This window comes from Pseudorca crassidens, chromosome X (genome assembly GCF_039906515.1).
Source record: "Pseudorca crassidens isolate mPseCra1 chromosome X, mPseCra1.hap1, whole genome shotgun sequence".
In the NCBI taxonomy this organism is placed as follows: Eukaryota; Metazoa; Chordata; class Mammalia; order Artiodactyla; family Delphinidae; genus Pseudorca; species Pseudorca crassidens.
The window spans coordinates 23,009,396-23,024,330 of NC_090317.1; the positions used below are offsets into that span (position 1 = coordinate 23,009,396).

The 14,935-nt window shown below is 36.4% G+C and overlaps 1 pseudogene; it reads right to left on the reverse strand.

Moving 5' to 3' along the window:
• Nucleotides 1–13,253: 13,253 nt before the first annotated feature.
• Nucleotides 13,254–14,426, reverse strand: LOC137217541 (Y-box-binding protein 1 pseudogene; annotated as a pseudogene).
• Nucleotides 14,427–14,935: the final 509 nt, after the last annotated feature.

A 14,935-nucleotide genomic window follows, 5' to 3' on the forward strand; every position in this document is an offset into this window, starting at 1 on the left:
TGAAAACGAAAGAGCATTTTGGTGACATATCTCTTGATTTCAGGAAAATTATAAAATCAATCATTAAATAAGTTAACAATTATAAAATGAGATGAATGAGCACTAATTAATACATTCACTTGTTTTTTGACTAGATTACTAAACAATACCTCAGGAAAATATAGCAATAGACATAGTATGTCTGTATTTCATCAGAGTCTCAATGTGTCCTTCTGGAAAAGATGGAAAGATCTGGGATAACTGATAATAATGTTAGGATTTCTAACTCACAGGGACAGTGCTAATTTCTGAGTCCCTATCAACCTAGAGTGCATTCACTAATATCATGCCACAGACATCTCTCCTATTAATAATATATAGCAGCTACCAGGGAGAATATCGATGGCATTCAGTTGTAATTTGCGTATAACATTAGAGTGAGAAGAAGACTTAGTATGTTAAAACGAAAAATATATTTTCATAGACTAGAACATTAGTTGAATCTAACCACGTAAAATTTATTAGAGATACATGTAAAGTCCTACAGTTATGTCAATAATTTTTATTTATACACATGTTTGAAAAACCTGATTATATTTACCTAAAAATAAGAGTCTGTTGGTGGGGTGCACATTTTGCTGACTTCACATATTTGAAGGATTCCATGACTACCAGCAGAGATAAAATGCCTAGTGGCATAAACAGTGCCCCCCACCAAAGAAGAAATATTTATCAATTAGGGCTATGCAGAATTGGAATGGGCTTCTTTGAATGGCTGTGTATTCAATAATGTTGAAGTATTAAAGAAGCAGCTAGAAAACCATGTATTATTGTATTGGGAGGAAATTCAATCATTCAGTGGAGGATTCAATTGGATAATCATTAAGGTCCCTTCTGACTGAAATTGACTTGACAGTATTTTTTAAAGTATGCAATTTTTTGTTGGAAAATCAACTCAAAGTACTTTGAAATGCATATTCATAGTATGTAAAATCTTCCCCACTTTGTTCTCAAAACTGGCTTCTTACAATCTCCATAGTTGCATATTAACCACACACTAGTATAGTCAGGCAAAATCAGTTCCCTGATGTTCTCTGATAAAGTAAAAATACTTTATTAATAGTGGAATATTCTCTTTTCATTGTTTGTCACGGTACTGTTGTACAGTACAATGGTTAATTGCCTGGCTGTTTCATTTTGCATTAGTCTGGACACTGCTGTTTAATAAGACAATGGCTTACATTTTAACAATTACAGTCCTATTCATTGAGATGGAGACATGTTTGCATGCTGACAATAAATGAGGGACAAACAGGAGTTTGTTTAAAGGCTGAACTGGAAACAGAAACAGTAAGTGTAAAGTCAATAATTAGAATCATTACTTCTGTGCCACTGAGGATTAATTTTCATTGGCAATAGCTTTTAGACCTAGTTGATGATTCTTGGAAAAATAATTTTCTATTTTCTGAGACAGATGTTGTCATAATTTACCCTGGCAATCTCTTAATCCTCTAGCGACCATAAGATTAATATCCATTAGTGAACAATCATGCTTAGGTTGATATCAACTGAATAGAATATTTAACTGATGGCTGGTGTCCTATCTGTGAGTGTTAGCACATCATAAAGCTATAAACATTTTTTAAAGCAGTGTATTATGCTTGTGTCCATTTCTCCCCTTTCCCAAATTTGTAAAATATTCTTTGCTGTTCTGATAATCACATATGATGGCTAAGAATAAAAAAAAATTTAATTAAGGCTACCGAATTTTATTGCAATTTATAGATTACAATAATTACAGTAATATATCTGGCGATCAGTGCATTTTCAACAGTTCCACTAAACTAACTTTTACAGATGCTGAAAAGCATTGTACAAGGGCTGTCAGAATTTATCTCATTTGTTTCTAATTCACCTAAGTGCCTTCACTTTTTCTTTTCCCTCTGGAATTGCCATAATCGTCATTCAGTTCCTTCACTCAACAAAAGAATACATTGAGAACTCTAACAAAAAAATACATTGAGAACTCTAACAAAAATTCTTTAGGGTAGAGCAAATTTCTATTCTCTTTGATGGTGCTCTTGTTCACACTACTTGCTTGGATTCTGACTTCTTGTATCTTTGTCTAATTGATAAGACCTGATATAATTCACTTTGGCACATGAACCAACTCTAACTCTGAACTCTGACACCTTCAGGTTTTATTTTCCCACCCATTGATATTAATTTTCTATTGTCGCTGAAACAAATTACCACAAACTTGGTGAATTAAAACAATGCAAATATCTGATCATTCTGTACCTCAAAATTCTGACATGAGTCTCACTGGGCTAAAATCACGTTTTGGGCAAGGCTGCATTCCTTTCTGGAGGGTCTAGGGGCAAACCCATTTTCTTTTCTTTTCCAGCTTCTAGAGGCTGTCTGCATTCCTTGGCTTATGGGTGTCTTCCTCCATCCTCAAAGCCAGCAACCATAGGTTGAGGTCTTGTCACATCAAATCACTTTGAACCCTTCTGATTCCCTCTTCTACTTTTAAGGACCCTCCTGCTTTGGGCCCATCCAGATAAACTAATATAATCCTATTTTAAGGTCAAATGATTAGCAACGTTAATTCCATCTTCAACCTTAATTCCCCTTTACTATGTAACCTAACAAATTCACAGGTACTGGGGATTAGGACATGGGCATATTTGGGGGCCATTATCCTGCCTGCCACAGTTAAAATAAATACCTGACTTTTCATTTCTGATCAAGATTGAACTGGACTTACCTTTCCACCTGAAACAATTAAAAATTCAGACAAAATACATGAAACAATGCTTTTCAGGTCATCAAGTAGAACAGAACAGTAACCTCTAAAAAAAGAATAAGCAGACAATGTGAGCCCTGCAGTTGTCCCAACTTACTGCCTAGAACGAGCTTAAAGGTTTCAGTGCAGGGATCAGGAACCCATACAAAGCCTGGCAATCTCTTTGAGTTGAGGAGATAGAGCTGCAAGTCTGGGATGACTAACACAGCTAAAATTCACAGGACAGAATAACAGAGTGCTGCACAGACAAGTAGATCCCAAGATAAGAAGATGGTCTCCCTCAACTTTCCTACTGAGTACTATTGTTTTTTTTTTAACCTGTGTATGTTTATTTATTTATTTATTTTCTTAATATTCATCCATTTTATACACACCAGTGTATACATGTCAATCCCAGTCTCCCGATTCATCACACCACAACCCCCATCCCTTGGTGTCCATATGTTTTTTCTCTACTTCCATGTCTCAGTTTCTGCTGTGCAAACCAGTTCATCTGTACCATTTTCTAGGTTCCACATACATGCGTTAATATACGATATTTGTTTTTCCCTTTCTGACTTACTTCACTCTGTATGACAGTCTCTAGGTCCATCCACATCTCTACAAATGACCCAGTTTTGTTCCTTTTTATGGCTGAGTAATATTCCATTGTATATATGTACCACCTCTTCTTTATCCATTCGTCTGTCGATGGGCATTTAGGTTGCTTCCATGACCTGGCTATTATAAATAATGCTGAAATGAACATTGGGGTGCATGGGTCTTTTTGAATTATGGTTTTCTCTGGGTATATGCACAGGAGTGGGTTTGCTGGGTTACATGGTAATTCTGTTTTTAGTTTTTAAGGAACCTCCATACTGTTCTCCATAGTGGCTGTACCAATATACATTCCCACCAACAGTGCAAGAGGGTTCCCTTTTCTCCACGCCCTCTCCAGCATTTGTTGTTTGTAGATTTACTGATGATGCCCATTCTAACTGGTGTGAGGTGATACCTCATTGTAGTTTTGATTTGCATTTCTCTAATAATTAGTGATGTTGAGCAGCTTTTCATGTCCTTCTTGGTGATCTGTATGTCTTCTTTTGAGAAATGTCTGTTTAGGTCTTCTGCCCATTTTTGGATTGAGTTGTTTGTTTTTTTAGTATTGAGCTGCATGAGCTGTTTATATATTTTGGGGATTAATCCTTTGTCAGTTGATTCATTTGCAAATATTTTCTCCCATTCTGAGGGTTGTTTTTTCGTCTTGTTTGTAGTTTCCTTTGGTTTGCAAAAGCTTTTAAGTTTCATGAGGTTGCCTTTGTTTATTTTTGTTTTTTATTTCATTACTCTACGAGGTGGATCAAAAAAGATATTGCTGTGATTTATGTCAAAGAGTATTTTTCCTATGTTTTCCTCTAAGAGTTTTATAGTGTCCAGTCTTACATTTGGGTCTCTAATCCCTTTTGAGTTTATTTTTGTGTATGGTGTTAGGGAGTGTTCTAATTTCATTCTTTTACATGTAGCTGTCCAGTTTTCCCAGCACCACTTATTGAAGAGGCTGTCTTTTCTCCATTGTATATCCTTGCCTCCTTTGTCGTAGATTAGTTGACCATAGGTGCGTGGGTTTATCTCTGGGCTTTCTGTCTTGTTCCATTGATCTATCTTTCTGGTTTTGTGCCAGTACCATATTGTCTTGATTACTGTAGCTTTGTAGTATACAAAGCTCTGAAGTCAGGGGGTCTGATTCCTCCAGCTCCGTTTTTTTCCCTCAAGACTGCTTTGGCTATTTGGGGTCTTTTGTGTCTCCATACAAATTTTCAGATTTTTTTTCTAGTTCTGTAAAAAATGCCATTTGTAATTTGATAGGGATTGCATTGAATCTGTAGATTGCTTTGGGTAGTATAGTCATTTTCACACTATTGATTCTTCCAATCCAAGAACATGGTATATCTCTCCATCTGTTGGTATCATCTTTAATTTCTTTCATCAGTGTCTTATAGTTTTCTGTATACAGGTATTTTGTCTCCCTAGGTATGTTTATTTCTAGGTTTTTTGTTGCAATGGTAAATGGGAGTGTTTCCTTAATTTCTCTTTCAGGTTTTTCATCATTAGTGTATAGGAATGCAAGAGATTTCCATGCATTAAGTTTGTATCCTGCAACTTTACCAGATTCATTGATTAGCTCTAGTAGTTTTCTGGTAGCATCTTTAGGATTCTCTATGTATAGTATCATGTCATCTACAAACAGTGACAGTTTTACTTCTTCTTTTCCAATTTGGATTCCTTTTATTTCTGTTTCTTCTCTGATTGCCATGGCTAGGACTTCCAAAACTATGTTGAATAATAGTGATGAGAGTGGACATCCTTGTCTTGTTCCTGATCTTAGAGGAAATGCTTTCAGTTTTTCACCATTGGGAATGATGTTTGCTGTGGGTTTGTCATATATGGCCTTTATTATGTCGAAGTAGGTTCCCTCCATGCCCACTTTCTGGAGAGTTTTTATCATCAATGGGTGTTGAATTTTGTCAAAAGCTTTTTCTGCATCTATTGAGATGATCATATGGTTTATATTCTTCAATTTGTTAATATGGTGTATCACATTGATTGATTTGCATATATTGAAGAATCCTTGCATCTCTGTGATAAATCCCACTTGTTCACGGTGTATGGTCCTTTTAATGTGTTGTTGGATTCTGTTTGCTAGTATTTTGTTGAGTATTTTTGCATCTATATTCATCAATGATATTGGTCTGTAATTTTCTTTTTTTGTAGTATCTTTGTTTATATCTATACAAGCCTACCTCAAGAAACAAGAAAAATCTCAATAAACAATCTAATGTTACACCTACAGGAACTAGAGAAAGAAAAACAAACAAAACCAAAGTTAGCAGAAGGAAAGAAATCATAAAGATCAGAGCAGAACTAAATGAAATAGAAACAAAGAAAACAATAGCAAAGATCAGTAAAACTAAAAGCTGGTTCTTTGAGAAGATAAACAAAATTGATAAACCATTAGCCAGACTCATCAAGAAAAAGAGGGAGAGGACTCAAATCAATAAAATTAGCAATAAAAAAGGAGAAGTTACAACAGACACCGCAGAAATGCAAAGCATCCTAAGAGCCTACTACAACCAACTCTTTGCCAATAAAATGGACAACCTGGAAGAAATGAACAAATTCTTAGAAAGGTATAACCTTCCAAGACTGAACTAGGAAGAAATCGAAAATATGAACAGACCAATCACAAGTAATGAAATTGAAACTGTGATTAAAAATCTTCCAACAGACAAAAGTCCAGGACCAGATGGCTTCACAGGTGAATTCTATCAAACATTTAGAGAAGAGCTAACCCTCATCCTTCTCAAACTCTTCCAAAATATAGCAGAGGGAGGAACACTCCCAAACTCCTTCTACGAGGCCACCATCACCTTGATATCAAAACCAGACAAAGATGCTGAGTACTATTTTAGTGCATGTATATGAGGAAACTACCTGAGGCCAAATCAATAAGCAACCAAAAAGAGCCAGGGAAACAATACTGTTAACTCAGCTTTGGGAATAGTTCTTGTTCCCACAAGCCATAGTTGGAAAACTAATAAGAATACTCAGGAGGGTATTGTCTAAGGAGGGAGGCAAAATTAAGCCTGGATAAAGACTGCTGTGCTCCCATCTAATAAACTTAAAGTCAAATCCCCAAAGGAGGAAGTATTTCCAAGTAACATAATTGTGTCCAAGAAGAAAGCTAAACTATATTTATTGAACACAATGATATCCAGTACTCAACAGTGACACAAAAATCACTGTGTCAGGCATCCAATAAAAAGTTACAGTGCATGAAAAGAAGTGGGAAAATATAGCACCAAAAAGAACTGACTAGAATCAGTCTCAGCAAGGATGGAAATTATAGAATTAATATAAAAGGACATTAAAATATTTAGTATTGACTATATTCCATATGTTCAAGAAGGTAGGGAAAGATTGGGCATGTTTAGTAGATGCAGAAAATATATAGAAACGCCCAAATAAAGCTTCAAGAGATGAAAAATGCAACATATGAATTAAAAAATTATTATATGGGACTATGTAGTTTAGACACTACAAAAAAGATTAGTAAACTTGAAGATACAGCAACTGAAACTATCCAAAATGAAAAAGTACGGCATTACACTTTCTGATTTTAAACTATATTATAAAGCTATAGTAATCAAAACAGTGTGGTACTGGCATAAAAACAGACACATAAATCAGTGGAACAGAATTGAGAGCCCAGAAATCAACCCAGGCCTATATGGTTAACTATTTGACTTGGGAGACAAGAACACTCAATGCAGAAAAGACAGTCTCCTCAATAAATGGTGCTGGGAAAGGTGGATATTCACATGTAAAAGATTGGAAGTAGACCCCTATCTTTCACCATAAACAAAAATGGATTGAAGACTTAAATGTAAGACCTGAAATCATAGAACTGGAAGAAGACAGCTTCCTTGAAATGGGTCTTGGCAATGATGTTTTGGATGTGACACCCAAAACACAATCAACAAAAGCAAAGCTAAACAAGTAGGGCAACATCAAACTAAAATGCTTCTGCAGAGTAAAAGAATCCATCAACAAAATAAAGGGCAACCTATGGAATAGGAGAAAATATTTGCAGATCATGTACTTGCTAAGAGGTTAATATCCAAAATATGTAAATGACTTATACAACTCAATAATAATAATAATCCAATTTTTAAAATGGGCAAAGGACCTGAATAGACATTTTTCCAAAGAAGATATTCAGATGTCCAACAGGTGTATGAAAAGGTGCTTGACATTACTAATCATTAGGGAAATGCAAATCAAAACCACAGTGAGACATCTCTTCACACCCATTAGAATGGCTATTATCTAAAAGGAGATAATAAATGATGACAAGTTTGTGGAGTAAAGAAAACCCTTGTGCACTGTTGGTGGGGATGTAAGTTCGTGCAGCCACTATGGAAAATAGTACGGAGGGCCCTCAAAAAATTAAAAATAGAGGTACCATATGATCCAGCAATTCTACTTCTGGGTATATACCATAGGAAACAAAATCACTGGGACACAGAGATACCAGCACCCCAATATTTATTGCAGCATTATTTACAGTAGCCAAGACAGAGGAACAACTTAAGTGTCCATCAACAGATGAATATAAAGAAAATGTGGTATATGTATTCAATGGAATACTATTCATCCATAAGAAGAAGGAATTCCTGCCATTTGCAACAACACAGATGGACTCTGAGGGTAGTTTGCTAAGTGAAATAAGTCAGACAGAAAAAGGGTTGGGAGTTTGATTAGCAAGGAGAGTATGTAAAATTGTCATTAGAGATCTTGCAGAAACTTACCAGAAAAAAATTACTTGGTAGGTTTTCTGGAGAGTGTCAAAGGCTCACTTGAAGTCTGTGCTCTTTTTAGAGAAATGTTGAAACACCATATTTTGTGTAGCTATGCATACTAGTTTCCCATAGCTACCATAACAAATTACCACAATTGTAAGTGATTTAAAACATTACAAATATATCATCTCACAGTTCTGGAGGTTAGAAGTTCAAAATGGGTCACACTTGGCTAACATTAATGTTTTGGTAGAGCTGCATTCCTTTCTGGGGGCTTTATGGGATTGTATTAGATTCCTAAGGCTGCCATAACAAATTACCACAAATTTAGTGGCTTAAAAAAGCAAAAATGTATCCTTTTATATTCCGGAAGCCAGAAATCCAAAATCAAGGTGTCAGAAAGTGCCACCCTCACTTTGGAGGCTCTGGGAGAGAATCCTTCCTTGCCTCTTCCAGCTTCGGGTAGCTTCACATGTTCTTTGGCTTGTGGCTATATCACTTCAATCTTTGCCTTCATCTTTAATTGCTTTCTCCTCTCCACTGTCTTCTATTCTTCTGTCTGTCTCAAATCTCCCTGTTTCTTTATCTTATAAGAACATTTGTCATTGGATTTGGGGCCCACTCAGATAATCCAGGATAATCTTATCTCAAGATTTGTAGTTTAATTACATCTGAAAAATTATATTTTCCAAATAAGGTAACATTCAGTTTACACAGTGTACAGGGATTTTACATAGACATATTTTTTGAGGGGGGCCACCATTCATCCCATTATGGACCCAATCTGTTTTCTTTCATTTTTCAGCTTCTGGATGCTGTGTGCATTCTTTGTCTCATGGCTCTTTTCCATCTTCAAAGTAAGAAATGGCTGGTTGAGTATTCCTCACATTATATCACTCTGACTCTGAATAAGAACCCTTTATATTGCCCCCACGCCACCCCAATAATCCAGAATAACATTCCCCTCTCAAGGTCAGTTGCTTAGCAACCTTAATTACCTAATCTAAGTTCAAGGGAGTAGGGGGTGGACATTTTGAGGGAACAATTAGTCTGCCTACCACACTATAGAAAGTGAGGATGCCCTGTGTTCATCAGAGACACATATTTTCCCATATTTTTCATAAGTCTGTTCCATGTCCATAATAACAAAATCAGGCATATTTAATTTCCAGTTGAGTTATTAGCCAATCTAATTCTAAAATGTCTGTACAATGTTGATGTTATTCTCTCTGCAAGAAAGCAGAGATTGCTTATAAATTTAATCACATTTAGATTTCATCATATATAACTTTGTGCTCAACTTTGCTAATATTTACTCATGTGCAGAGTTTTTCATCCTTGGAAATGAAAATAAGTCAGAGGATATTGACTGGATTATATTGATTTAATTACATTTTTCTTACTATAGTCAAATACAAGTTTTTAAAATAAAAACTTAGAAGTCGTATTGGGGGTTTTAACTATGAAAGTTCTTGCAAAAAAGTCAAGTGTTGTTTTGTCTTGGGCTATGGAAATGGAAATGTGCTGAGTGTTTTGTTTCTTTGTTTTATTTTTGTTTTCATGCTCTCATTAAAGATGACCTTAACGTTATTCAAGCAAATGTAATTGTTACTGGTGTTACTGTTGATTTTTCATAGCATTCTAGTACATACCATTACATACCATTTTTTTCTTCCAGTTTTATTGAGATATAGTTGACATACAGCACTGTATAAGTTTAGGGTATACAGCACAATGATTTGACTTAACATAACATTATGAAATGATGACCACAATACGTTTAGTGAACATTCATCATCTCATATAGATACAAAATTGAAGAAATAGAAAACAAATTTTTCCATGTGATGTGAACTCTTCGGATTTACTCTTTTAAGCATTTTCATACATAGCATGCAGCAGTGCTTACTGTATTCATCACGTTGTAAATTACATCCCTACTATTTATTTATCTTATAACTGGGAGTTTGTATCTTTTGACTACCTTCATCCATTTCCCCCTCCCCCCACTTCTGGAAACCACAAATCTGATCTCTTTTTCAATGAGCTTGTTTGTTTGATTTTGAAGTATCCATTAGTGATCTTTTAAGGTAGAATTTGCACAACTTCTGGACTAGGCTTACTTTAGTAAATAGGGAGGTTAGATCATTTAATAGTATTTTATACTCTTATTATAGAATAATGAGAAATATTCAAAATTTATCCAATGAAATAGTTCTTCTTAAGTCATTTCCTGCTTTTTATTAATCCAAAGTATAAAGTTCACTAATGTTAGTAGTTTGACAATAATCTAAAAAAGGTATGTAAAAATCAGATATCCCTATAATCAATTACACTGAAAGCATGACAATAAAAATAGATATAAGATGTAGGTTTCATCAGTAAAGGTGCATTCCCTGGTTCAGTGATATCACTCCAAAATGCTGGGCACCAAATGAGTTATAAATCTGAGAAAAATTAAATCACAGTTGAGTGTATGTTACTAAAACACAAAGTACATAGAGGATGAAATAATAAAATAGCTATAAAGTTAGAACTATTCAGTAATCTGTTCAATAAATATATTTTGAGCATGTTATGTATGATAGGTATAATAGATTGAATGATCAAATGAATCTAATGCAGTTTGGTAAATGCCACTATAGGAGACATGCAGGGTGCTAGGAGTACACGTATGAGGAGCTCTCATTCCTAGAACATGAAAACACTGTAGAAGATATAATCCTCTGACTTTTTTTCTCTCAGATAACATATAAAGTTAAGGAAATTGTATATCTAGTAGCACGCCAACAACAATAAGAAATCAAATACTATAAAGGATTTGGAATATAAATGCTAAAGAGAGTTAGAAAAAAGTAAAGGTCATTGGAGCAGTGAGCTAATGGAGAAGATGGAATTTGAGCAACTGATGAAAGAGTTGACCTTCAGTAAGTGGAAGTGTAGTGCAAGAATATTATAGTCAACGAGTACAACATATAATAGAGGAACAGTGACAAAGATGGCAGCTAAGGAGATGGGGAATAAGAGAAAGGTGCAGTAAGGACTGGAACAAGAATTTTGTGGAAGGGGGTAGTAAGTGATAAGCTTGATTTTAAAAAAAAGTGAGCCAAGATTGTGAAGTATTGGAGATTTTTGATTTGTTTAGGTCATTTATAATGAGCTCTTGTGTCAACCATGAAAGTGCAGCTCTAAGATCTCATGTAATAGACAAAAGACCCCAGGAGCACCCACAGGTGGCTGCCAGTAAATGACTGAAAGTCACAGTGATACTAAGGCAGATCCATTCCTATGAGATGTAGGACTAATCTCACAGGGCGACTTTGGTCCCAGGATACCATATTAGCCTGATGTAAATTTTCCTAAAACTGTGCTGCAGTCTGAGACTCTTCCTCGCTAATTCTTTCCTTCACAGAGCCCAGACTTGCAGTCTAGAATAACAGCTCTTTCCCTCTTTTCCAGCTTCCTGTCCTACCTTCTTTCCCCCCTCACAGGATTTTCTGGCAATAAAATTTCTTGCCCTTCTGACAGCAGAACTCTTATTAATTCTTAAGCTGGAAAATGCAATAATGAAAATGAGATTTTATTAGAACTAAAATTGTAATGCTATAAACAGAGAAGTAAAAAATAAAGCCCTGGAAATTGGGAGGGTATGGATTTATTTAACAGCTATGTGATGATGACATGAAATTCAGATTTGGGAAGAAAATGATAGAACAGTTATGATGGAGAATTGCACAGTAGATCAATGTTTGCTCTGGTAAAAAGAAGCAATACAGATATCCAATAAAGGATTTCCTTCCAAAATATATAATGAACTTCTTCAAATCAATTTAATAAAAGACTGATAATCTGACTTGAACAGGTTCTTCCATATAGATGATTCCAAATCTCCAGTAAACATATTAACATGTAGTCAGCATCAATTAGTCATCAGAGGAATGTTAATTAAAATCAGATTGAGAAACTATTAAATGCTCATAATAATGGTTAAAATTTTAAAAGCAGATAGTACCAAGTTTTGGTTAGGATGTAAAACAAGCTGATTTCCTACATACTCCTGGTAGGAGAATAAACTGTTAGATTCACTTTGGAAAAGCATTTGGCAATAGCTAATATAGTTGACTAATATGTAAACTCAATAGCCCAGGACTTCCCTTTCTTTCCTAGTGTGTTCATTCTCATTGCTGTGCAGTTTCCATTCTTTGAATATACTAAAGCTTATGTATTCATTCTACTGTATGTATATAAAGTTTAAAACCAAGGAGAACTAATTTGTGATGCTTAAAGTCAAGATAGTGGTCATTCTTGGGTGACTGTGCTTCGGTGCTGCTGAAAATATTATATTTCTTGGCCTGAATGATGGTTATCCATATATTCACTTTGAGAAAATTCATCTAACTGTACAATTATGATTTATGCATCAATAAAATATTGTACATTGTATATTGTATATGCATATTGTATTTAAATATTAAGAGAAAATTTAAAATAACAAAAATATGGTCTTTCCAGATTAAAATGTTCATATTATTCTTATTCTATTGATCTTACTGTATATGCTTTTACTGTTAGAGTTGGATTTGTTGAATGTTCATTATTTTCTAGATTTATCAATTTAAATAGGATTTGACTTTCCCATTAGACAGTAAAACCTTGAGCACTAGACTATTTCTAATCTTCATATCCACTCATGGATCTCTCCTTAAACAAAAGATACAGTGCTGCTAAAACCTTAGATCATTGCTCTTGTATCTCCATTTCTTGTGTGAAGGATACACACATACACACACACACACACACACACACACACATTCGTGTATGTGTGTGCTAGGTTGAAAATGGTATTTATTTTTAACTTCCTGATATTATCTCCTAATTACCTTAAACTTCCATAATTATGTTTTCATTATTAAGACTTCTTTTGCATCGTGCTGTTTTTTTAATTTTTTAATTTAATTTTTAAGATATTTATTAATAGGTGCCTGCAGTTTGACTTTTTTGAAAAAAAACAAGCTGTAAACTTTTATGACAAATTAAAAATGAGGTTCTTAAAAATCTCAAACTTGACCAGATATTAAACAATTTAAAAACCTTTAAAAGTGTATTGAGAAAAACAAGGCTTTAAAAAAAATGTTTTTCATTACCAAAAAGAGACGTCTTTAGGTAAAAATAATAAAAACCCCATGCTGCATAGATAACGCAGATAGTTCTGGTTATCTGGTCAACAGGCACAAAGCAAGCACTTAAGGTCTTGGGCTCCAATCTTTTGTTCATTTCTTATTCATATTCATTTCTTCTTGTTGGATGACTAAACCGGATGATGGTAGATATGATAAGTGGGCATTTACTCAGCCCTGCCCTGCTCAGCCTCGTAGCAGATGAATTCTCAGCTGGTGGATAGGCTGCTTTTGTCTCTTTGCCATCTCATGGTTTAGGGTTTTCTGGGCGTCTGCGTCAGTAATTGAAGTTGCGGCGGTACAGACATTGAGGCGGCTGCTGACCTTGGGTCTCATCTCCTTGATTTTTTCTCATCTTCTTCATTGCCGTCCTCTCTGGGCTGTCTTTGGCCAGGAGGGCCCCTGTGGTATCATGGTCTATAACCCTGATACATATTCTGCCTCACTGGTCTACCTTGTTCCCCTGCACCCTGGTTGTCAGCACCCTCCAACCTGCACAGGAGGGTTGGAATACAGTGGTCGTCACCCATAGGGTCTCCGCATGTAGTAAGGTGGGAACCTTCGCCTGCGGTAGGGCCTGGCCTTCGGGAGCACTCTCCGATCCCTCATCCTTTTCCCCACTCACACTATTCTGGTAATTCTGCTGGTGGTTGAGTGGAAGACCCCTGCGATGTGGAGAGCGTCTATAATGGTTACGGTCTGGTGCACATGTACCGCCTTGCGCTGGAACTCCACAAGGGCCTGTAACATTTGCTGTCTCCGCGTCCTTTTCTCCTTCAACAACATCAAACTCCACAGTCTCTCTGTCTCCTATGCTGCGAAGGTACTTCCTGGGGTTCTTCTTCTTTATGGCAGTCTGGTGTACAAATACATCTTCTTTGGTGTCATTCCTCTTGATGAAGCCATATCCGTTTCTTACGTTGAACCATTTTACTGTTCCCAAAACCTTCATTGCGATGACCTTGTCGCTGCCGTTAGGCACCGCCAACGTGAGGTCGCCGGGGCCACCGCTCCCTGCACCGCTGCCCGTCAGGACCCGGCTCAGGGTCTGCAGCGCTGAGGGGGCGGGGGCGGGGCGGCGGGCGGCTGCTGGGTCTCGCTGCTCATGGCTGCGGTGATGATGACTGGGGCCGGCGGCTGGCAACTGCGGCTCCTCCCGGGCTGGGATGGTCACAAGGCCAGCTGCGGTTGTGGGGCTGCTCAGCGCCTCGCTGGGGTCCTGCTCTTCAAATTTAAGCGAAACAGTTGCCACTACATTGTCATGTAAGGACTCGCGATTTGCCCTAATGAACCATTTTCACATCTTTGCCAGTAAGGTTCTAGATATAATTTAGATTCTGCCAATGAGATGTACCAGAAAGAGACTTAGAAAGCAGAAGAGTAAAAGAAGTCGTTTGTCCTTATTACAGGAGGCAACAAGTGTTGATATTGGGTTCACCAGACATGACTAATTGTCACAGTCAGCCAGAGAGTCCTTCCCTCCCTGTAAGTCACATATGTTAGAGCTGCAGGGAAAGTGTGACATTTTCACTTGTTTCCTACATTGTCTTTACCAAAATTGCTGTAGTGAATCTGAAAGCTGCTGGAGCTCCACAACTGATTTCCAAGCCTTGCAATGCTTTTAAGCACTT